The sequence below is a fragment of the Eleutherodactylus coqui genome, chromosome 2 (genome assembly GCF_035609145.1).
Source record: "Eleutherodactylus coqui strain aEleCoq1 chromosome 2, aEleCoq1.hap1, whole genome shotgun sequence".
NCBI classification, from domain to species: Eukaryota; Metazoa; Chordata; class Amphibia; order Anura; family Eleutherodactylidae; genus Eleutherodactylus; species Eleutherodactylus coqui.
In genome coordinates this window covers 49,425,311-49,450,869 of record NC_089838.1, presented here as the reverse complement: position 1 = coordinate 49,450,869, position 25,559 = coordinate 49,425,311, and the positions used below count along the sequence as shown (strand labels likewise).

Here is a 25,559-nt window from a genome sequence, read left to right as displayed (position 1 = left end):
TATATTCTTGTACATAGGAGGCAGTATTATAGTAGTTATATTCTTGTACATAGGAGCAGTATTATAGTAGTTATATTCTTGTACATAGGGGCAGTATTATAGTAGTTATATTCTTGTACATAGGGGCAGTATTATAGTAGTTATATTCTTGTATATAGGGGGCAGTATTATAGTAGTTATATTCTTGTACATAGGGAGCAGTATTATAATAGTTATATTCATGTACATAGGGGGCAGCAGTATAGTATTTGTATTCTTGTACATAGGAGCAGTATTATAGTAGTTATATTCTTGTACATAGGGGGCAGTATTATAGTAGTTATATTCTTGTACATAGGGGGCAGTATTATAGTAGTAATATTCTTTTATAAAGGGGGCAGTATTATAGTAGTAATATTCTTGTATATAGGGGGCAGTATTATAGTAGTTATATTCTTGTACATTGGAGCAGTATTATAGTAGTTATATTCTTGTACATTGGAGCAGTATTATAGTAGTTATATTCTTGTACATAGGGGGCAGTATTATAGTAGTTATATTCTTGTACATAGGAGCAGTATTATAGTAGTTATATTCTTGTACATAGGGGGCAGTATTATAGTAGTTATATTCTTGTACATAGGGGGCAGTATTATAGTAGTTATATTCTTGTACATAGGGGGCAGTATTATAGTAGTTATATTCTTGTACATAGGAGGCAGTATTATAGCAGTTCTATTCTTGTACATAGGAGGCAGTATTATAGTAGTTGTATTCTTGTACATAGGAGCAGTATTATAGTAGTTGTATTCTTGTACATAGGGGCAGTTTTAGATTAGTTATATTCTTGTACATAGGGGACAGTGTTATAGTAGGTATATTCTTGTACATAGGGGGTAGTATTATAGTAGTTATATTCTTGTACATAAAGGGCAGTATTAAAGTACTTATATTCTTGTATAGAAGAGCAGTATTATAGTAGTTCTATTCTTGTACATAGGGGACAGTATTATAGTAGTTATATCCTTGTACATAGAAGATGTATTATAGTAGTTATATTCTTGTACATAGGAGGCAGTATTACAGTAGCTATATTCTTGTACATAGGGGATAGTGTTATAGTAGGTATATTCTTGTACATAAGAGCCGTATTATAGTAGTTATATTTTTGTACATAGGGGGCAGTATTATACTAGTTGTATTCTTGTACATAAGGGCAGTATTATAGTAGTTATATTCTTGTACATAGGGGGCAGTATTATAGTAGTTATATTCTTGTACATAGGGGGCAGTATTATAGTAGTTATATTCTTGTACATAGGACGCAGTATTATAGTAGTTATATTCTTATACATAGGAGGCAGTATTATGATAGTTAGATTCTTGTACATAGGGGGCAGCATTAGGGCTCCCACACACTTGCGTTTTGTTAACGCTGCGTTTTTTGTTAACGCGATTGTCAATGGGACTTTTTAGGCTGGGTTCACACAGGGCGGATTTGCCGCAGCAGATCCGCCCGCGGCCGCTAATCTCGGGATTAGCCAGCTATGTGGACGAGATTTCTCAGAAACCTCGTCCACACGGGACGGCTAATCCGCTGCGGTAAATCCGGCTGAAACAGCGGCTGCGGTTTCAAAAGAAGTAGCATGTCTATTTACTTTTTTTTTCTGTTTATTTACGTCGCGGCCGCGCTCTCCTCTATGGGAGCGCCGGCCGCAACGGAAAAGCATGCAGCCGAGCAGCTTCAAAGCCGCTGTGGCTTAAACCGCGGCAGTTCTCCCGGCGGAAATCTCGTGGTTTTTGCTGCGGCCAAACCGCGAGATTTCCGACGGGAATCCGCCCTGTGTGAACCCAGCCTCAATGTTAAAAATACAACGCAACTTGCGTTTTCGGTGCGTTGCGTTTTTAACATTAGAAAGTCCCATTGACAATCGCGTTAACAAAAAACGCAGCGTTAAAAAAAAAAGGCAAGTGTGTGGGAGCCCTTATAGTGGTTATATTCTTGTACATAGGGGGCAGTATTATAGTAGTTATATTCTTGTACATAGGGGGCAGTATTATAGTAGTTATATTCTTGTACATAGGGGGCAGTATTATAGTAGTTATAGTCTACATAGGGGGCAGTATTATAGTAGTTATATTCTTGTACATAGGGGGCAGTATTATAGTAGTTATATTCTTGTACATAGGGGGCAGTATTATAGTAGTTATAGTCTACATAGGGGGCAGTATTATAGTAGTTATATTCTTGTACATAGGGGGCAGTATTATAGTAGTTATATTCTTGTACATAGGAGGCAGTATTATAGTAGTTATATTCTTGTACACAGGGGCAGTATTATAGTAGTTATATTCTTGTACACAGGGGCAGTATTATAGTAGTTATATTCTTGTACACAGGGGCAGTATTATGGTAGTTCTATTCTTGTACATAGAAGCAGTATTATAGTAGTTATATTCTTGTACATAGGGGGCCAGTATTCTAGTAGTTATATTCTTGTACATAGAAGCAGTATTATAGTAGTTATATTCTTGTACATAGGGGGCCAGTATTCTAGTAGTTATATTCTTGTACATGGGGGTGTAGTATAATAGTACATATATTCTTGTACATAGGGGGCAATATTATAGTAGTTATATTCTTGTACATAGGGGGCAGTATTATAGTAGTTATATTCTTGTACATAGGGGGCAGTATTATAGTAGTTATATTCTTGTACATAGGGGGCAGTATTATAGTAGTTATATTCTTGTACATAAGGGGCAATATTATAGTAGTTATATTCTTGTACATGGGGGTGTAGTATTATAGTACATATATTCTTGTACATAGGGGGCAATATTATAGTAGTTATATTCTTGTACATAGGGGGCAGTATTATAGTAGTTATATTCTTGTACATAGGGGGCAGTATTATAGTAGTTATATTCTTGTACATAGGGGGCAGTATTATAGTAGTTATATTCTTGTAAATAGGGGGGCAGTATTATAGTAGTTATATTCTACATAGGGGCAGAATTATAGTAGTTATATACTTGTACAAAGGGGAGCAGTATTATAGTAGTTACATTCTTGTACATAGGAGACAGTATTATAGTAGTTATATTCTTGTACATAGGGGGCAGTATTATAGTGGTTATATTCTTGTACATAGGGGGCAGTATTATAGTACATATATTCTTGTACACAGGAGCCAGTATTATAGTAGTTATATTCTTGTACATAGGGGGCAGTATTATAGTAGTTATATTCTTGTACATAGGGGGCAATATTATAGTAGTTATATACTTGTACATAGGGGAGCAGTATTATAGTAGTTATATACTTGTACATAGGGGAGCAGTATTATAGTAGTTATATACTTGTACATAGGGGGCAGTATTATAGTAGTTATATTCTTGTACATAGGGGGCAGTATTATAGTAGTTATATTCTTGTAAATAGGGGGCAGTATTATAGTAGTTATATTCTACATAGGGGCAGAATTATAGTAGTTATATACTTGTACAAAGGGCAGCAGTATTATAGTAGTTACATTCTTGTACATAGGAGACAGTATTATAGTAGTTATATTCTTGTACATAGGGGGCAGTATTATAGTAGTTATATTCTTGTACATAGGGGGCAGTATTATAGTGGTTATATTCTTGTACATAGGGGGCAGTATTATAGTACATATATTCTTGTACACAGGAGCCAGTATTATAGTAGTTATATTCTTGTACATAGGGGGCAGTATTATAGTAGTTATATTCTTGTACATAGGGGGCAATATTATAGTATTTATTTACTTGTACATAGGGGAGCAGTATTATAGTAGTTATATACTTGTACATAGGGGAGCAGTATTATAGTAGTTATATACTTGTACATAGGGGAGCAGTATTATAGTAGTTATATTCTTGTAAATAGGGGGCAGTATTATAGTAGTTATATTCTACATAGGGGCAGTATTATAGTAGTTATATACTTGTACAAAGGGGAGCAGTATTATAGTAGTTACATTCTTGTACATAGGAGACAGTATTATAGTAGTTACATTCTTGTACATAAGGGGCAGTATTATAGTACATATATTCTTGTACACAGGAGCCAGTATTATAGTAGTTATATTCTTGTACATGCGGGTGTAGTATTATAGTACTTATATTCTTGTACATAAGGGGCAGTATTATAGTACTTATATTCTTGTACATAGGGGGCAGTATTATAGTACTTATATTCTTGTACATAAGGGGCAGTATTATAGTACTTATATTCTTGTACATAGGGGGCAGTATTATAGTACTTATATTCTTGTACATAGGGGGCAGTATTATAGTATTTATATTCTTGTACATAGGGGGCAGTATTATAGTACTTATATTCTTGTACATAGGGGGCAGCATTATAGTACTTATATTCTTGTACATAGGGGGCAGCATTATAGTACTTATATTCTTGTACATAGGGGGCAGTATTATAGTAGTTATATTCTTGTACATAGGGGGGCAGTATTATTTTAGTTCATTAGTACTGTAGACAGCTATACCTATCCTCTCTATCTTTAACGAGCCCCTTGTTGTAATCTCATCAGACTATACACTGCCATCCTATCTAGAATCCCCCAAATATATCTGTCTGAACCCTTCGGTATAGGCATTTCCAGCCCCATACAGCATATGGTAGCAATCTGTAACTTATGCCAGGGGGGCAGGATGAGAATCTGTGTGGGTGGAACAGAAGCCGCCCGAAGCGGAACATACAATTTACGTAAATGACAGAGCCGCGCTGCTTGTTTTGCTCCGGGGTCACTTCATGTTACATCTTTACCACAGGAATCAGCTGAAGACACTCCACTAAGTGTGTACTGCAGAGGCTGCCATTACCAGCACCACAGGGACAATCATCAAGCTTTTCCAGACCCCAGAAAGGCAGTTATACAGCAGCAGCATCGCATAACTAGATAGATTCGACATTCAGGGCACCGTAGTGGCAGCTATACTGGTAGCCACCCAGCTTTCCCAGAAGCAGATACTCTAAAAGCAGTCCGAAACATCGGAGACACTTTTGTCCGCCACTTACCGGCTCAGCTTCCCGTCTCGTCCCCCACACAGCAGCCGCACTGGGATTTTCCTATAAGGAGGCGCTGGATACAGGAAAGCGCGTTGTCAGGGTCTGGTGGAGACTTCTATCCTTCATGCCCCCCTGCATACCAATGTGACTGAGCAGAGACAGCAGCAGTGCAACAACAAAGCCCCCTCTACAGAGCGCCTGCTCGTCCTCCGATGGCACAAGGCAGCGATTATTACAGCAGCGCAGAGGAAGTCGCAGGCTATATCTGGGCCGAAGGCTTTATTTATTTTACAAGCAAAGCTCTGTGATAAGGTTGCTAGACATTCCTACGCTGCTTTGAAGGGGCAGAGCAGAATTAAAGGGGCCAATCACATGAAACAGTGCCACTCTTGTCCTCAGGCTGAGTCTGGTATAGCAGGTCATCTCAAACTGAGTGAATATCACACACTGTTGACAGATAAGGGCGGAGCTGTCTCTGCTAGAATACGCCCACTCTTTTCAGCCTCAGACTTATTTAAGTGGCGTCCGACAACGTTTTTCACAACAGGAAGAAGTCAATAAAGACTTAATATGAAAGACTTTTTAGACATTCGCACCACAGAAAGACTATATTACATTACTGGTAGTATGTTAGAATGAACTCTAACATAAGGGAGCGCTAAAATGTGTGGTCTCCGCGCGGATTTGCTTTAAATGGTATCTTTTTTGCATGCAGATATCCGCGCACATTGCTATCAATGTGATAGCAATGTTACCGATCCGTGGCAAAATGGAGCATGCCGCGGTTTTTCTCCCGCGCGTGAAAAACGCAATTCTTTTAAAATGCCATCCGCGGGTGCAAAAATCAATTTAACCCCTTGAGTGGCACGCCCGGAAATTTTCTGGGACGAGCTTCACTGCTCATAGCGATACAGCCCGGAAGATTTCCGTGCTATGTATCACTATGGGAGCTGCAGAGCACAGTGCCACAAGCTGTGACAGTGTGCTCTGCCTGCACAGACCCACACAGAGCAGTGCAAGGGCTTTGAAAAACCAGCAGAAGATATTGCCGATACGTCGGCAACCTCCTGCTTTGCTTACAGGTTGCCATAGAGACCATCGGCTTGTCAGAAGCAAGCCGATGGTCTCTGTGGCAGGGAGAGCTTGGTGCTTGGCTGTGAGAGGACAGCTAGGTACTAGCTCTTACAGCAGAGATCAGAGAAAACCTCCGATCTCTGCTGTGTTAACCCTTTACATGCTGCAGTCTATGTGACTGCAGCATGTAAAGGGCTGTCACTGCAGCATGTAAAGGGCTGTCACCATTGGACCCCCGGAATGTGATCAGGGGTCCTGATGGGTCCCTGTGGAAGTCCCCTAAAGGGACAAAAAAAAAATTTAAAAAAAAAAAAAAAAGGTAAAAAAATTATTAAAAAAAATTATAAAAACACTTGTCTCCCTTTACTTTGTAAAAAATCAAAAATACAATCACACATGTGGTATCCATGCGTCGTAATGACCCAGAGAAGGAAGTTAATACATTATTTAACCCCTTAATGACATGGCCCTTTTTTTTCTTTTTTCCCCATTTCTTTTTTTCCTTCCCCCTGTTTAAAAAAATCACAACTTGTCCCGCAAAAAACAAGCCCTTATATGGCCATGTCAATGGAAAAATGAAAAAGTTATGGCTCTTGAGACGCAACTGCAAAATTAGTTGAAATTCAATGATTAGACCATTTTAAAAAACCTGCCCTGGTGGGCACGACAGGGTGGTAGGAAACCCGCCACTCAAGGGGTTAATGGACCGAGGATGGCAATGATTCCCTACGGGCAAAATCCGCTGCGGAATCCGCAATTCCATTTAGCTAGTGGACATGAGGCCTAAAAAAAACTGTCAAAAAAGTTCAATAAAAGCTTAAACAGAAAATAATCCAGTGAAAAAAAACAATACGAAAAAAGCCCAGTTTTAAAATGTTTAAAATGCCAAAAAAATTCTTACAAAAAGTAACATATGCCCAATACTGCATTGGTAGCGAACCCAGACAATGAGTATATTTTCTTATTAATCGTACACGGTGAACGCTGTAAAAGTAATTTAAAAAGCTAACGCCAGAACTGCAATTTTTCTTTTGTTTGTCTCCCAAAAAAATATAATTAAAAATCAACCAAAGAGTCCCCTGTACGGCCTCCTGCACGCGGGGAAATTCTGCGGCGGGATTTCCCGCAGAATTTCCGCCCGTGCACACTGCCATAGGATTGCATTAGGTAATGCAATCCTATGCAAGCAACCGTGATTTGACGGCGTGAAAACTCGTGCGGTAAACAAATCGCGGTATGTCCTATTTCGGTGAGCTGCGGTGGAATTTCCGGATGCACCCCGGTGATCAGTATGGCGCTGCTGACGGCAGTGTGAGCACCGAGACTCCTCCTCCCCTGACCTCTCCTCCTTGGTTCCGCAGGGGCAGGAGAAACCGGGATGGTGTGCTGTCAGTGCAGCCAAGGGGAGGGGGGGGGGGGGGGGTCGGCCATCATTACTTGGGGGATCAGGCAAAGGATACAGACAGACCACCATTAGGGTACATTCACACACAGTGTATTTTGGTGACCCCTTAAGAGTGTGTTTACACGGAATAGAAATGCTGCGCGGAAATTCCACAGCATTTCCACATCCAAAATACTTGTCATTTGTGCGGATTTTGGATGCAGAAGTGCTGTGGATTATCCGCAGCATTTCCGCCCCGTGTAAACACATCCTTATGCTGGGTCCATGAGCGCCGATGTGCTGCGGCATTCCTGTGTGGTCCCTCCGCACGGAAGTTTTGTGGCATTTAGAGTAGCAGCAAAGACAAATTGCGGAGAAATCCGCACATAGCCGGGGCGGAAATTGACATGCAGTGCAGAATTTAATTCTCTAGCATGTCAATTTTATCACATTTGTCTTCTCCTCCCTTCTGCTCTGAACACTACAACTCACACAATGCAACACGGCAGAGAATGTTCTGAAAATCTCACTTCTGCTACTTGATGGTGTTAAGTCTGGAACCAGAGGCTTAATAGAGGTGGTCAATAAAATTTTGAATGCAGCTTTGGATGTGACTGGAGCAGAAAGAATACAGCATTAGATGTAAAAACTGGAATGAATGAAAATGCTGGAAGATACCATTAACTATACAATAACCTCCCCTTGGGGAGAATGGATTCTTCTTCTGGATGACCGTACAACGCATCGCAAAAACAAAGAAAACACGAGAAGAATGCGTTTCCTGGTGCGAAGTTAAATTACTGGGGAAGTGGTACTGACGGCGGTCGCTGTACGGTCAGGAAAAAGCAAATAAGAGGACTGATGATGAACTGGAGCGTTTCTGAACTCCTCAATGTTTGTACAAAGCAGCCCAACTCGGGAAAAAACACCATTTTCTGACCATGCAGACAACACCCTGGAGGGCGTACTTGGAAGCGCCATTTCAGAAAGGTTACAGCAATGAGGTATTTTACATATCATACTCTAGTCGCATTCAAAGCTGCATTTCACGTTCTGATGACTTTTTGCAGGACCCCACAGATGATTTCTAACAATGCCACGCTGCAGAGGAGGATCTCTACTGAGCAGTCAGGAGTGTCAGCACGGTGCTGACAGATATCACAGGTAGAGGCCAGCAGAATTGTAAATGCAGCTCTGGGTGTGACTTCAGTGTGCAAGTATATTAAATACATATATGTCTTTTTCTATTATATTTCCCATTTCTATCCAATCCTGAGAAGGCTGGGAGACAACCGATATGGGCGCCATTAAGGCTTCAGGTCCGCTGCGCTGTCATGGAGGAGGCAATGTCACATACGAGGGATTTACTAAGATCACAAATCCTCTCAGAGGACTGAATGAGAGAGAAAAGAACACAACAAATCCAGCACTAATATTGTAGAAGTGGCCTCATCTCTCTGGAGCGCTGATCCGAAACTGATCCATCACCAATGCTACAGGGATCAACTACAAACTGCACGATCCTAAGAGACGTGGACAAATAAACCGCTGCCAACACATGAAATACAGACTATTTATAAAACCATCCACCACAACATTATCAGGTAAATATATATATATTAGTGATATCACCGCAGAAGATAACATACTATAATACTGCCTCCTATGTACAAGAATATAACTACTATAATACTGCCCCCCCATGTACAAGAATATAACTACTATAATACAACCCCCTATGTACAATATAACTACTATAATACTGCCCCCTATGTACAAGAATATAACTACTATATTACTGCCCCCTATGTACAAGAATATAACTACTATAATACTGCCCCCTATGTACAAGAATATAACTACTATAATACTGCCCCCTATGTACAAGAATATAACTACTATAATACTGCCCTCTATGTACAAGAATATAACTACTATAATACTGCAACTATGTACAAGAATATAACTACTATAATACTGCCCTCTATGTACAAAAATAAAACTACTATAAAACTGCCCTCTATGTACAAGAATATACCTACTATAATACTGCCTGCTATGTACAAGAATATACCTACTATAATACTGCCCCCCCCGTGTACAAGAATATACCTACTATAATACTGCCCCCCATGTACAAGAAAATAACTACTATAATACTGCCACCCCATGTACAAGAATATAACTACTATAATACTGCCCTCTATATACAGGATTCTAGCTACTATAATACTGCCCAGTATGTACAAGAATTTTAACTACGATAATACTGCCTGTTATGTACAAGAATATAGTTACTATAATACTGCCCCCTATGTACAAGTATATAACTACTATAATACTGCCCCCTATGTACAAGAATATAACTACTATAATACTGCTCCCAATGTACAAGAATATAACTACTATAATACTGCCCCCTATGTATAAGAATATAACTACTATAATACTGCCCGCTATGTACAAGAATATAACTACTATAATACTGTTCCCTATATACAGGATTATAAATACTATAATACTGCCCGCTATGTACAAGAATATAACTACTATAATACTGTTCCCTATGTACAAGAATATAACTACTATAATACTGTTCCCTATGTACAAGAATATAACTACCATAATACTGTCCAATATGTACTGGTACAAGAATATAACTACTATAATACTGCCTGCTATGTACAAGAATATAACTACTATAATACTGCCTCCTATGTACAAGAATATAACTACTATAATACTGCCTCCTATGTACAAGAATATAACTACTATAATACTGCCCCTATGTACAAGAATATAACTACTATAATACTGCCCCTATGTACAAGAATATAACTACTATAATACTGCCCCCCATGTACAAGAAAATAACTACTATAATATTGCCCTCTATGTACAAGAATATAACTACTATAAAATTGCCATCTATGTACAAGAATATAACTATTATAAAACTGCCCTCTATGTACAAGAATATAACTACTATAAGACTGCCTGCTATGTACAAGAATATAACTACTATAATGCTGCCTGCTATGTACAAGAATATAACTACTATAATACTGCCTGCTATGTACAAGAATATAACTACTATAATACTGCCCCTATGTACAAGAATATAACTACTATAATACTGCCCCTATGTACAAGAATATAACTACTATAATACTGCCCCCCATGTACAAGAAAATAACTACTATAATACTGCCACCCCATGTACAAGAATATAACTACTATACTGCCCCAATATACAAAAATATAACTACTATAATACTGCCCCCTATGTACAAGAATATAACTACTATAATACTGCCTCCTATGTACAAGAATATAACTACTATAATACTGCCTGCTATGTACAAGAATATAACTACTATAATACTGCCCCCAATATACAAAAATATAACTACTATAATACTGCCCCCTATGTACAAGAATATAACTACTATAATGCTGCCCCCTATGTACAAGAATATAACTACTATAATACTGCCCCCTACATACAAGAATATAACTACTATAATGCTGCCCCCTATGTACAAGAATATAACTACTATAATACTGCCCCCTACATACAAGAATATAACTACTATAATACTGCCTCCTCTGTACAAGAATATAACTACTATAATACCACCCCCTATGTACAAGAATATAACTACTATAATACTGCCTATGTACAAGAATATAACTACTATAATGCTGCCCCCTATGTACAAGAATATAACTACTATAATACTGCCCCCTACATACAATATAACTACTATAATACTGCCTCCTATGTACAAGAATATAACTACTGTAATACTGCCCCCTATGTACAAGAGTATAACTACTATAATACTGCCTCCTATGTACAATAGTATAACTACTATAATACTGGCCCCTATGTAGAAGAATATAACTACTATAATACTGCCTCCTATGTACAAGAGTATAACTACTATAATACTGCTCTTATGTACAAGAATATAACTACTATAATACTGCCCCCTATGTACAAGAATATAACTATTATATATGTATTTCATGAGCTCTGTGGGTTTAGATAGGACTTCAGATAAAGTTATTATATTTTGATGGCGCCAAATAAAAGTTCACTTACAGGTTCAGCTCTGCTACATCAGTGTATATATATAAATATTTGCGGCTTCAGAGTTCATCCCCCTCCTCCGCTCTCATACACATCTCATCACAGATTTGAAGCTCCCTGACTCACAAGACTGGGTGCTGATAACAGAGTCACGGTTTCTCCAAGAACAAAACTTCCTTTCTTTTTCCATCGTAGTTTCGGCGCTCGCTGCTCATGTGACACAGCGGTGCACGGCACAGGATGCAGCAGCATACAGGTCATTTCTACCAGTGGAACAGGCTGCTGCAGAAAGGTCATCTAGCTTTCCCACAGCCCCCGAGCTTCCTGGATCGCGAATAAAATACCAGAACTACAGTAAAGACTGACAGACAAGCAGTAAAACAGGAGGAAGAGTAGAGGATGATGGGTATATATTGTCTGAAGGAGTCCTACACTATGGGCAGGGTGGATACAGGTCCCTGGCACACGTAACCACCATGTTTGCTGACGAGTCCGTGCAAGTCCAGGAATCAGGTCTGACCCTTTAAGAATCATACATCAAAGCCTCAAATAAACGGAAGCTGCAAATGATAAGGTCACTTAACCCCTTCAGAACCAGATTATTTTTTTCTTTATTTTCCTTTTTTTGCGTACCTGCCTTCCAAAAGCCGTAACTATTTTTTTTTTCCCCCCACATGGCCCTATGAGGGGTTGCTTCTTGCGGGCCAAGTTGTAATTTTTAATGGACCGCATAATGTAAACTTGAAGAAAAATGTAAATGAAAGGAAATTTTTAGTGGGTTTAATTTCACAGTGCAGTAAAATGACAGATGAACTTTGAGTTATCAGGATACCAAATTTAGGTTTTTTTAATGTCTTTCTAGTTTTAAAAAGTAACTAAACATTTTTTTTTTTATATTTCCTAAAGGGGTTGTCGAGGATAAGACAACCACAGCGCCACCCCTTGTTAGTTGGTTGTGTCTGGTATTGCAGCTCAGTCCAATTCACTTCAATGGAGCTGAGATGCAATACCACGCTAAAACTTATGAACAAGGGTGGCGCTGTTTTGAAAGAAAGCAGTGATGTTTTTCTAACCCTGAACAACCCCTTTAAGACCACCGTAAAAGTCGCACTTGATTTTAAGATAAATTTAGATCCTCAGTTTAGCAATAAAGTTATTTCAGGTTTTCTCTAGTCACATCCAGAGCTGCCTTCAAAAGTCTTATGGTTACTATAGATGAGCGAGTACACTCGCTAAAGGCAATTGCTCGAGCGAGCATTGCCTTTAGCGAGTACCTGCCCGCTCGAGACTGAAGGTTCAGGTGCCAGCAGCGGACACGGAGCTGCGGGGGAGAGCGGGGCGGAACGGAGGGGAGATCTCTCTCCCCCGCTCCCTCCTGCTGACAGCCGCTACTCACCGCTCCCCCGCGCCGGCACCCGAACCTTCTGTCTCGAGCGAGGGAGATACTCACTAAAGGCAATGCTCGCTCGAGCAATTGCCTTTAGCGAGTATACTCGCTCATCTGTAATGGTTACCCTTGGTAACAGATAAGCTCCTTCCTGCTGTAGTGTATTGAACGCACAGGATGTAACTTTATGTCCCGTGTCGTTAAGGGGTTAAGAGTTTGTACGGAGCCGATCCCACGCCATACAATGCAGGTGCCGACTGTTTGTTACAGCAGCCGCAATCAGCGTGAATGCTGATTGCGGCTCCTAACCCTTTAATGACATTTCTGACAGCAGCATTTAAATCCCCAGATCACAGTTCAGTAGTCTCGAATGGCCGCCCTGCTATGCAATTGCAAGGCGCTGTTCAGTTGAAGTACCCCAGCTCTGCCATTGCAGATTGCCTATTAAGCCATGCCTGTGGCACGTCTTAATACACTACCTGTCAGATTGTGGTATAATGTAATACTATGGTACTACATTATACTGCAGCAGCGATCAAACCATCACAAGTTCAAGACCCTTACAGGGAGTAAGGGAAAAAAAAAAAAACTTGGGAAAAAAAAAGTTAAAATAAAAAACCTTTTTTTTTGCAATCAAAAGCGATTAAAAAGTTGCATGTACTCCAGAATGGTTCCAATAGACACTACAGGACGTCCTGCAAATAGGAGCCCTCGGACAACTATATCAGCGGGAAAAATTAAACCGTTATGGCCGACAGAACATAGCGGCAGAAAATAATTTTATTTTTCTAGTAAAGCAAAAAAAACTATATAAATTTGGTATTGCAGTAATCGTACCGACCCGTAAAATAAAGTTTTTGGGTCATTTTTGCCACAGTGCGTACATCGTAGAAACAAGACCGAACCCCCCAAAGGTGGTGAAATTTCGTTTTTCTCTATTTCACGCCACTTAAAAATGTGTAAAATTATACTGTAATTAAATGGAACCCCTGAAAAATACAACTCATCCCACGAAATACAACAAGCCCTCCGACAGGCAGGTGCATAAAAGAGTTATGAGTTTTTGAAAGATTGGAGAAAAAAAACTGGAAATGAAAATGGGTGGTCCTTAAGGGGTTACTAGCAGATCTATGAATGCAAAACTGCCCTCCCCACAATGCACTGCATCCTATAGCTGCTGCAGCTTTAGCTGTGACTAGGAGTATTATATGGAAAGATTATATTCCTAGGGTCTACTTATAAGGAGCAATTTCCATAGTAACGGAACAGAAGGAAAGTACTTCTAACACAATTCCCTAACTGTAAAGGCGCAGCGCGAATCATTCCATAAACGGGCAGAACTCCGCGCTATTTATACAAATGGGATAAAATTTCAAAGAAAGCAAAATACAAACTTCTAGAAAGAATCAGAAAGCGGATTACGTGTTTGAAGATTAAGAACGGGGGCGCCGCAGCTCATTAAAGGCTCCTTATTCCGCACGGCCGCGTCACCACCTGCTCTTGTTACAGAAGTCATTGCGCACTGGCAGCCATGTTGGTTGTCACACGGCTTTCCCAGGAACGGATATAGCAGCACATTGTTCAGTTTTAGATGACATGTTCAGAAAATACCCACAGACTCCGTATAAATACTCTCGCGATTCGCAGACTGCAAATAGGGCGAGATGTATTTATAGCGGCGTCTATTCTGGGGTCGTCACCGTCTGGTACTGGGGAGCCCCAAGTATGAAACCTACGGTATGTCGGAAAGTTCCACAACTTATACAATGCGTTCCAACTCATCTGCTTGCTGACGGGTATAGCAGAGTCTGCTCTGTTACCGGCAGCCGACAGTAAATGCAGCAGTCAGCGCTGATGGCGGCAGTTAACTCCTTAGATGCCACGGCCAAAGCTGACCACACATCTAAAACAGTCAGCGGGGAAGAAGACACCACTCCCTCACTCCATTGTCACTCCTCACAGCATGATTGGAGGGTGCTGATGGGATAGCATGGCAGCCCGGAAGACTTCCATCAAAAAGCAATATATACTGCAATACTGAAGTACTGCATTATGTAGTACAAGCCATCAAATGATCTCAAGTTCTAGTCCGCCGGGTCAATAACTCTCCTTCGAATATCAATAATGCACGCTGAAAGCCGTATAAAAAAAGAAAAATTAAAAATGGACCAAATGCCAGAATGCAGCACACGGCCCAACTGACCAAAAAATTTAAAAAGTCTAAGATTATGGCGACGGAAAGTATGTTTGTTGAAGGCTAATTTTACATGGGCAAGCGCGATATCAAGTTGTGGAATTCGGGCCGATATGAAGTGTGATTTTCCCGCGGTGCAAGGAGTTTTATGTCAAAAACACTTCGCATTGCTTCAGGGAAGTAGCGGTCCTCTGGCAGTGCCAACAGCCGCACTGGAGGATAGGTAAGTGTTTCCCATTGTTTTCGATTGGAACCCTCGCACGCTGTACGATGCTTTGTGGGCACTGCTGGAAGCAATGCGAAAAAATAATGGAAGCCGTTCGCATGGAATTCGCCCAAAAATAGAGCATGCTGTGATTTTTTCTCCACGAGTAGTGAAATCGCAGTTGATTTCCGCTCGTGTGCAGGAAAAAAAAAATAAAAAATTTGCTTTTCCATAGCATGCTATGGCATGTATGTGCTGCGGAGTCTGGAGGCGGACGCCTGCTGCAGATTCCGCAATGCTTATCCGCCCGTGTGCATTAGGCCTAAACGTGTCATCACCGTAATCCTCCAGCCCCCAGAACGAACTTTCATGCCGAATGCCGTAAAAACTAACCCCCCCAAATTGGTGCAATTGCATTTTTTTTCTCATTTCTCCCCACTAAAAAATCTTTAAAAAAACTTTCTCTCCTGAAGTGGATAAATTCCTCACCACAGCTAAGATCGCTGCTTGCTGTCAGTGAATGAGCTCTGCAGACCAGATATGTCACCAGATGATTGGATACAATTGTATCAACCCCAAATGTGTCATTCCGTAAATATCGCATCCCTTAAAGGGGCCGCGGCCTCCATTAGCTCCAAAAGAACGATTCTGTGTTTTTAGTGCAGATCACAAAGAAATCAAAAGTGAATGTTTTTAGCCTGGAGGAAAAATGTCCATTCCAAAGGGCGTCGTAATAATCTGTCGCATATAATGCACAGCCGCCAGGTGAGCAGCAGAGATGCGTCTGCAGGATCACTGATGAGAACGCTGCGGCTGAGACCATCCAAAAAGAAATTCTGATGAGTGGCGCCAAAATGTTTTGTACATTTTATACGGAAATGGGATTTCACGCCGAGCCTGCGCCAAATAATTGCCCTATACATTTGAATTGGAATCTGCCTGTTGCACTGGGCGAGATCTTCATACGGATCAAAAGAAGGGGATCTGCGTTGGCTCTGACACGTGTGCGTACCTTTAAGAGCATTCACACAGGCCTACAGCGGTCCACGAAACACACAGCAAATTCACAGAACAAAACGTATTTGGACCTTATTGCTTTTTTTTACATTACTGTAAGAAGCCCCATTGAACTGGCTAATAACAGAGGGCAACATCTCTGCGGACTTAACGTACCCTCAAAGGGGTTGTCCAGGCTTAGATAAAACATGGCTGCTTCCTTCCAAACACAGCGCCACTCTAGTCTGTGGTTTTGTCTGGTATTGCAGCTCAGTCCTATTCACTTCAAAGGTGAGCTGCAATACCAGACACAGCCCTATGGACAGGGGTGGCGCTGTGATTAGAAGAAAACAGCCATGTTTTTTTTTTACCCACTTTAGGCACTAGGAATAAACATGACCCTCCGGCGCTCCCCACCAGCGATCCGTACCCTCCTGCCCTCCGCCAGACGCTTCCCTGCCCAGTTATTGAGTCTTCTGCAGGAATGAGGAGAATTTTTCCGGAATGCGGAGCGCGCACGTTAACTACTTAGTGCCCAAACTCTGGAGGGGCGCCAGAGCCGCTACCATGGATCTAATAACCTAACGTCAAATTAACACCGTGGCATCGAAAATGCCAGAAGTGTGATTATGGCGTGAAGATGAGGCGGTACGCTGCAGGAGGGGGGGGGGGGGGGGGGGTGTAACAAATAAGACGTGTGAATGAGAGCAACAAATCTTTCTCGGAAAAACAGAAAACTCTTAAAAACAAAAAGTCAGAAAAAATGTGAAAAAAAAAAAATAGAGTAAAACAATAATTGAAAAATCTACAGTTGGAGAAAATTTTATATAAAATCCAGCCCTCCTTTTGACGCGACCGCCACGAAGATCGTTGAAGGCGGCATACTGAACGCGAAAAACATGCCTCCTTTCTTCTAAAAACAGCTCCACCTTTATCTGTTGGTTGTATCTGGTATTGCAGTTCAACTTAACCCACAGAAAGGGGTGGCGCTGTGCTTGGAAGAAAGCGGGCGTGTTTTTCTAGCCTTGGACAGCCCCTTTGACCCCGACATTCCCGGCTCCACATATCAATCACACATAGAAGTAATTAAAGTGTTTTTTTCGGAAGCGGTAATATTGACGCCCTGGCAAGCGCTGCATCTTGTTGTATACCTAGACACAAATTCGCACGTATAACTTTGGTAGAGTCTCGTACAGCTCAGTCCTATTCAAGTGAATGGCACTAAGAGGCAGTACCAGCTACTGCCACAGCAGTACATGTGGCGCTGTGCCACTGGCAACAATCAGATCGATCTGATATTGAAATCCTACATTACAATTCTGGGTAGCAGACTAACGGAAGGGGTGCCCGAGTGAGCGTCCTCACGGGGTACCAGGTCGCTTTCTCCGGCTTAGTAGCTGATCACAGGGAACAGCAGCTCACATTCAGTCACACAGCAAGTGAAGAGGCTGCAGATGTTCCTCCCCTTTAACAGGCAGAGTCATCCTCAGCACAAGACTTTCCATTCAAATAAAAGTATTTTCCTGCCCGACTCACGCGGCGCCGGGGCGGACAGATGTCATTTATGTTAAATATAGAAGTCATAAAGTAAGATAATCAGAGACAAATCCAAGCAGCTGCTCGCCACCAGCCGTACCGTCATAACAGCAGCTTCCTCCCCAGTCTGTACAGGACCGCCGCAATAACTCCCATCATCAACATGGACGGTGCCGCAATAAACACCCCCCCATCATCAACATGGACGGCGCAGCAATAACCCCCCCATCATCAACATGGACGGTGCCGCAATAAACACCCCCCCATCATCAACATGGACGGCGCAGCGATAACCCCCCCATCATCAACATGGACGGCGCCGCAATAAACACCCCCCATCATCAACATGGACGGTGCCGCAATAAACACCCCCCCATCATCAACATGGACGGCGCAGCAATAACCCCCCCATCATCAACATGGACGGCGCCGCAATAAACACCCCCCATCATCAACATGGACGGCGCCGCAATAAACACCCCCCATCATCACCATGGACGGCGCCGCAATAAACACCCCCCCAACATCATCATGGACGGCGCCGCAATAAACACCCCCCCATCATCACCATGGACGGCACCGCAATAAACACCCCCCCATCATCACCATGGACGGCACCGCAATAAACACCCCCCATCATCAACATGGACGGCGCCGCAATAAACACCCCCGATCATCAACATGGACGGTGCCGTAATAAACACCCCCGATCATCAACATGGACGGTGCCGTAATAAACCCCCCCCCATCATCAACATGGACGGCGCCGCAATAAACACCCCCCATCATCACCATGGACGGCGCCGCAATAAACACCCCCCCCATCATCAACATGGACGGCGCCGCAATAAACAGCCCCCATCATCAACATGGACGGCGCCGCAATAAACAGCCCCCCATCATCAACATGGACGGCGCCGCAATAAACAGCCCCCCATCATCAACAAGGACGGCGCCGCAATAAACACCCCCCCATCATCAACATGGACGGCGCCGCAATAAACAGCCCCCATCATCAACATGGACGGCGCCGCAATAAACAGCCCCCCATCATCAACAAGGACGGCGCCGCAATAAACACCCCCATCATCAACATGGACGGCGCCGCAATAAACCCCCCCCATCATCACCATGGACGGCGCCGCACTAAACCCTCCCCCCCCATCATCAACATGGACGGCGCCGCAATAAACAGCCCCCCATCATCAACATGGACGGCGCCGCAATAAACACCCCCCCCATCATTACCATGGACGGCGCCACAATAAACCCCCCTCCCCATCATCAACATGGACGGCGCCGCAATAAACCCCCCCCATCATCACCATGGACTGTGCTGCAATAACCCCCCACCCCCCATCATCATCTCCATGGACGGCGCCGCAATAAACCCCCCCCCATCATCACCATGGACGGCACCGCAATAACCCCCCCCCATCATCACCATGGACAGCGCCGCAATAACCCCCCCCCCCATCATCACCATGGACGGCGCCGTAATAACCCCCCACCCCAATCATCACCATGGTCGGTGCCGTAATAAACACCCCCCATCATCAACATGGACGGCGCCGCAATAACCCCCCCCCCCATCATCAACATGGACGGCGCCGCAATAACCCTCCCCCCCCCATCATCACCATGGACTGTGCTGCAATAACCCCCCACCCCCCATCATCATCTCCATGGACGGCGCCGCAATAAACCCCCCCCCCCCATCATCACCATGGACGGCGCCGCAATAACCCTCCCCCCCCCATCATCACCATGGACTGTGCTGCAATAACCCCCCACCCCCCATCATCACCACCATGGACAGCGCAGCAATAACCCCCCCCCCCATCACCACCAGGACCGGCGCAGCGCAGCAGTAAGCCCCCCCCCATTACCACCAGGGCCAGCGGAGCAATAACCTGCCCCTCCCCCATCACCACCAGGGCCAGCGCAGCAATAACCCGCCCCTCCCCCATCACCACCAGGGCCAGCGCAGCAATAACCCGCCCCTCCCCCCATCACCACCAGGGCCAGCGCTGCAATAACCCCCCCCCATCACCATGGGCAGCGCTGCAATAACCCCCTCCCCCCCATCACGGACCACACTGTGATAAAACCCTTCATCATCACTGGGAAAGCTAAGGGTTTGTTACAGTGTGTTGGTGCAGGTGACCCTCTGAGGGGAGGAGGTGGGCACAGGGCGACTCCTGTTTTACCTGCACTGGTACATTGCAGCAAGAGTCGGGACTGGAAGGTTCTGAGCACTCTGCCAACTTGGGCAGCCGGGTATGACTCAGGCCCCAGGACAGCTAGGATAGCGATTTGGGGGACACCAGCAGCCAAGACCAGAATTGGAGCTAGGCACTGCCAACATGGAACAGATGGGATTGCGGGAAATGCTACCAACCTGTTGAAGCCTGCATTGGGGTGGACAGGGGGGTGCAGCTGGGACAGGGAGTGGGGAGGCACTGAGGACTGGGCAAGGATTGGAGGGTGGGGGGCACGGAGGACAGGGCGAGGATTGGAGGGGGGAGCATAAGGACAGACCAAGGATTTGAGGAGGGAGCATAAGGACAGGGCAAGGATTGGAGGGGGGAGCATAAGGACAGGGCAAGGATTGGAAAGGGGGGGCACTAAGGGCAGGGCAAGAATTGGAAAGGGGGGGCACTAAGGGCAGGGCAAGAATTGGAAAGGGGGGGCACTAAGGGCAGGGCAAGAATTGGAAAGGGGGGGGCACTAAGGGCAGGGCAAGAATTGGAAAGGGGGGGCACTGAGGGCAGGGCAAGGATTGGAGAGAGGGGGGGCACTGAGGGCAGGGCAAGGATTGGAGAGAGGGGGGCACTGAGGGCAGGGCAAGGATTGGAGAGAGGGGGGGCACTGAGGGCAGGGCAAGGAATGGAGAGGGGGGGCACTGAGGGCAGGGCAAGGAATGGAGAGGGGGGGCACTGAGGGCAGGGCAAGGAATGGAGAGGGGGGGCACTGAGGGCAGGGCAAGGAATGGAGAGGGGGGGCACTGAGGGCAGGGCAAGGAATGGAGAGGGGGGGCACTGAGGGCAGGGCAAGGAATGGAGAGGGGGGGCACTGAGGGCAGGGCAAGGAATGGAGAGGGGGGGCACTGAGGGCAGGGCAAGGATTGGAGAGGGGGGGCACTGAGGGCAGGGCAAGGATTGGAGAGGGGGGGCACTGAGGGCAGGGCAAGGATTGGAGAGGGGGGGCACTGAGGGCAGGGCAAGGATTGGAGAGGGGGCACTGAGGGCAGGGCAAGGATTGGAGAGGGGGGCACTGAGGGCAGGGCAAGGATTGGAGAGGGGGGCACTGAGGGCAGGGCAAGGAATGGAGAGGGGGGCACTGAGGGCAGGGCAAGGAATGGAGAGGGGGGGCACTGAGGGCAGGGCAAGGATTGGAGAGGGGGGGCACTGAGGGCAGGGCAAGGATTGGAGAGAGGGGGGGCACTGAGGGCAGGGCAAGGATTGGAGAGGGGGGGCACTGAGGGCAGGGCAAGGATTGGAGAGGGGGGGCACTGAGGGCAGGGCAAGGAATGGAGAGGGGGGGCACTGAGGGCAGGGCAAGGAATGGAGAGGGGGGGCACTGAGGGCAGGGCAAGGAATGGAGAGGGGGGCACTGAGGGCAGGGCAAGGATTGGAGAGGGGGGGCACTGAGGGCAGGGCAAGGATTGGAGAGGGGGGGGCACTGAGGGCAGGGCAAGGATTGGAGGGGGGGCACTGAGGGCAGGGCAAGGATTGGAGAGGGGGGGCACTGAGGGCAGGGCAAGGATTGGAGAGGAGGGGGCACAGATTGGAGAGGGGGGGCACTGAGGGCAGGGCAAGGATTGGAGAGGGGGGGGCAGAGGGCAGGGCAAGGATTAGAGAGGGGGGGGGGGCAGAGGGCAGGGCAAGGATTAGAGAGGGGGGGTACTGAGAGCAGGGCAAGGATTGGAGCGGGGGGGCACTGAGGGCAGGGCAAGGATTGGAGCGGGGGGGGCACTGAGGCCAGGGCAAGGATTGGAGAGGAGGGGCACTGAGGGCAGGGCAAGGATTGGAGAGGGGGGGCAGAGGGCAGGGCAAGGATTAGAGAGGGGGGCACTAAGGGCAGGGCAAGGATTGGAGCGGGGGGGGGGGCACTGAGGGCAGGGCAAGGATTGGAGAGGGGGGGCACTGAGGGCAGGGCAAGGATTGGAGAGGGGGGGCACTGAGGGCAGGGCAAGGATTGGAGAGGGGGGGGCACGGATTGGAGGGGGGCACTGAGGGCAGGGCAAGGATTGGAGAGGGGGGGCACTGAGGGCAGGGCAAGGATTGGAGAGGGGGGCACTGAGGGCAGGGCAAGGATTAGAGAGGGGGGGTACTGAGAGCAGGGCAAGGATTGGAGCGGGGGGGGGGGGGCACTGAGGGCAGGGCAAGCATTGGAGAGGGGGGGCACTGAGGCCAGGGCAAGGATTGGAGAGGGGGGACACTGAGGCCAGGGCAAGGAGTGGAGAGGGGGGGGCACTGAGGCCAGGGCAAGGAGTGGAGAGGGGGGGCACTGAGGCCAGGGCAAGGATTGGAGAGGGAGGGCACTGAGGCCAGGGCAAGGATTGGAGAGGGGGGGGGGGCACGGATTGGAGAGGGGGGGCACTGAGGGCAGGGCAAGGATTGGAGAGGGGGGGGGGCACTGAGGGCAGGGCAAGGATTGGAGAGGAGGGGGCACAGATTGGAGAGGGGGGGGCACTGAGGGCAGGGCAAGGATTGGAGAGGGGAGGGGCACTGAGGGCAGGGCAAGGATTGGAGAGGGGAGGGGCACTGGGGGCAGGGCAAGGATTGGAGAGGGGAGCGGCACTGGGGGCAGGGCAAGGATTGGAGAGGGGAGGGGCACTGAGGGCAGGGCAAGGATTGGAGGGGGGACACTGAGGGCAGGGCAAGGATTGGAGGGGGGGCACTGAGGGCAGGGCAAGGATTGGAGGGGGGGCACTGAGGGCAGGGCAAGGATTGGAGGGGGGGGGGCACTGAGGGCAGGGCAAGGATTGGAGGGGGGGGGCACTGAGGGCAGGGCAAGGATTGGAGGGGGGGGGCACTGAGGGCAGGGCAAGGATTGGAGGGGGGGGGCACTGAGGGCAGGGCAAGGATTGGAGGGGGGGGGCACTGAGGGCAGGGCAAGGATTGGAGGGGGGGGCACTGAGGGCAGGGCAAGGATTGGAGGGGGGGGCACTGAGGGCAGGGCAAGGATTGGAGGGGGGGGCACTGAGGGCAGGGCAAGGATTGGAGGGGGGGCACTGAGGGCAGGGCAAGGATTGGAGGGGGGGGCACTGAGGGCAGGGCAAGGATTGGAGGGGGGGCACTGAGGGCAGGGCAAGGATTGGAGGGGGGGGCACTGAGGGCAGGGCAAGGATTGGAGGGGGGGGGGGCACTGAGGGCAGGGCAAGGATTGGAGGGGGGGGGGGCACTGAGGGCAGGGCAAGGATTGGAGGGGGGGGGCACTGAGGGCAGGGCAAGGATTGGAGGGGGGGGGGGCACTGAGGGCAGGGCAAGGATTGGAGGGGGGGGGGCACTGAGGGCAGGGCAAGGATTGGAGGGGGGCACTGAGGGCAGGGCAAGGATTGGAGGGGGGCACTGAGGGCAGCCGGGATGGTGTTAGGGGGGATTCTTCTGTTTTGGGGGCAGCAGCCCCTCTCCCACTGGCACGCACGCCGGGAGGTCGGGGGTCCCCAGGCTGTCACCCACCTGGTGCATGGCGGCCGGCAGGTAATGCTGGGAATTGTAGTTTTACAACAGTTGGAAACAACTTTCCCGAAGCTCTGCAGCGTGGCAAGACCAGCGCCCCCCGCATGTGCCAGTCACCCGGCCTGTGCCCACCCAGTGCCAACCTGTCAGCCCCACACCCACCGGCTACACAAGGACTCATTGTTCCGGCTGTGAGTTCTCCCTGCGGGTACTACAACCCCCAGCAACTCCGGGCTCGTAGCTCCCAACTGGAGCGACACAAAGTACAGTACTGACAAACGAGTCACAGCAGAGCCGCGTGAGCGCCGCCCGGAGCCGGCGGAGGAGCCCCTGGGAGCTTCAGGCACGTGGCTGACACTAACATGGCTCCTCCACCCTTTCCCCCGGACTTACCTGCCCGGTCACCACCGGCCGCCGCTCCTCCGGCTCCCCGCTGCCCGGACTCCCCGTCACGTCACACGCCCCGCCCCTCACTGTCCTGCACGGAGAAGGGGCGTGGCTACACGCAGCCTGCCCGGGGATTGGCTGTCGGAGCTGTCAGTCACACAAAGTGAACATTCCAAAATTTCCAGAACAGGATGAGCCGGGAAACAGGAAGCGGAGGAGAAGAGAGCGGAGAGAGAGAAGAAGAGAGGAGAGAAAGGGGAAAAGGGAAAGAGAGGAGAAGAGAGAGATGGGGAAAGAGAGAAGAAGAGATATTAGACAGGAGAAAGGAAAGAAGAAGGGAAAGAGGATGGAGAGAGAGAGACGGGAGAAAAGGGGATAGAGAAGAAAGATGAGAGAAGAGAGAACAGAAGATAGGAGTGAGAGAAAAGCAAGGAGAGTAGGGAGAAGGGGAAAGAGGGAGATTGGAGGAAAGAAGAGAGGCAGAATAGAGCGGAGAAAAATGAAAAGAGAAAGGAGAGATTGGTGAAAGAGACAGTAGAGAGAGGAGAAGAAAGGAGGGAGATGGGAGAAAAGAGATTGAAGAGAGAGAGTTATGAGAAGAGAGGAGAAGAAAGAGGAGAGGTAAACGATAAAGTGACGGAGGGGAGAGGGAGGACTAGATCTAGTGATTGAGAAGAGAGGGGGATCTGGTGATGGAGGGAAGAAGGTAACTAGATCCAGTGATTGATGAAATAAGGATAAATGGATCCAGTCATAGATGACGGGAGGACATGGATCACTGTTGGATGATAGAGAGTGATAGAAGGACGGAATCCAATGTCTGAGGAAAGTTAGGTACGGAGTCCAATGAGAGTGGAAAGAGTAGTAATTGGATCAATTGATAGAGGAAAGTGGGTAAGTGATTCCAGTGATAGAGGAAAGATGGAAAATTTGGATCCAGTAATAGAGAAAAGAGAGGGAAGTTATCCAGTGATACAGGAAAGGGGGATCTGGATCCAGTGACAGAGAGAAGAAGTGGATTCAGGGTTCTTGGTCCAGCATAGAGGGAAAACAGATTGCAATGAATCAAGAGCTTTAGATTCTGCAAGGGTCCGACAGGATCCAATCAGGAGGAAGATAACCACTGGATTTAGTTAGACCACTAGATCAAATCATGAGCCTTGTGGTCCAGTGGTGCATGTGAGACGAGGTCGACCGCAGGAAGCGATCCACTGAAGACAGCGCTGGATCCAAAGTGTAAACTAGGAACAAAGGAGAAGATTTGATAAACAACTGCTCCAATTTATTGTGCCATCGGGTTTTGTGTGCATAATACGCTGTACCAAGATCCCATAGGCGCCCAAGTTGTAACTTACACGAATTGCGTAAATTAAGCGCACAAGAAAAATGCAGCATGCTCGATCTTTGCAAGTATTACGCACGCATACTGCGAGTTGCGTCAATATATCTCGCAGTCTGCAAGATACACTTGTGTGAGTCAAAGGGTGTACTCAGACAGGCGAGTGTGATGTAGGTCAATGAAAAACACTGCGGCAAAAATGCAAAATGTGCAACAGATTTACATCCGTTTTTCACACC

At 46.7% G+C, this 25,559-nt stretch overlaps 1 protein-coding gene and 1 long non-coding RNA gene across 14 annotated transcripts in view; one reads left to right on the top strand and one right to left on the bottom strand.

Moving 5' to 3' along the window:
* The window catches only part of PPFIBP1 (PPFIA binding protein 1), a 112,159-nt gene extending 88,084 nt beyond the window's left edge, over nt 1-24,075 (bottom strand). For 12 of the 13 annotated variants that reach the window (XM_066590845.1, XM_066590848.1, XM_066590847.1 and 9 more), the window contains exon 1: nt 23,988-24,075. The gene's annotated coding sequence lies outside the window, so the exon portion shown is untranslated. Of the gene's footprint in view, nt 1-5,044; nt 5,191-23,987 lie in introns of those variants that run through there. The other variant, XM_066590846.1, reaches the window with a different exon arrangement.
* LOC136611334 (uncharacterized) lies at nt 8,311-9,000 on the top strand. The gene is made up of 3 exons (XR_010790251.1): nt 8,311-8,483; nt 8,564-8,657; nt 8,774-9,000. It is a non-coding gene; the product is annotated as an uncharacterized lncRNA (long non-coding RNA).
* Nucleotides 24,076-25,559: the final 1,484 nt, after the last annotated feature.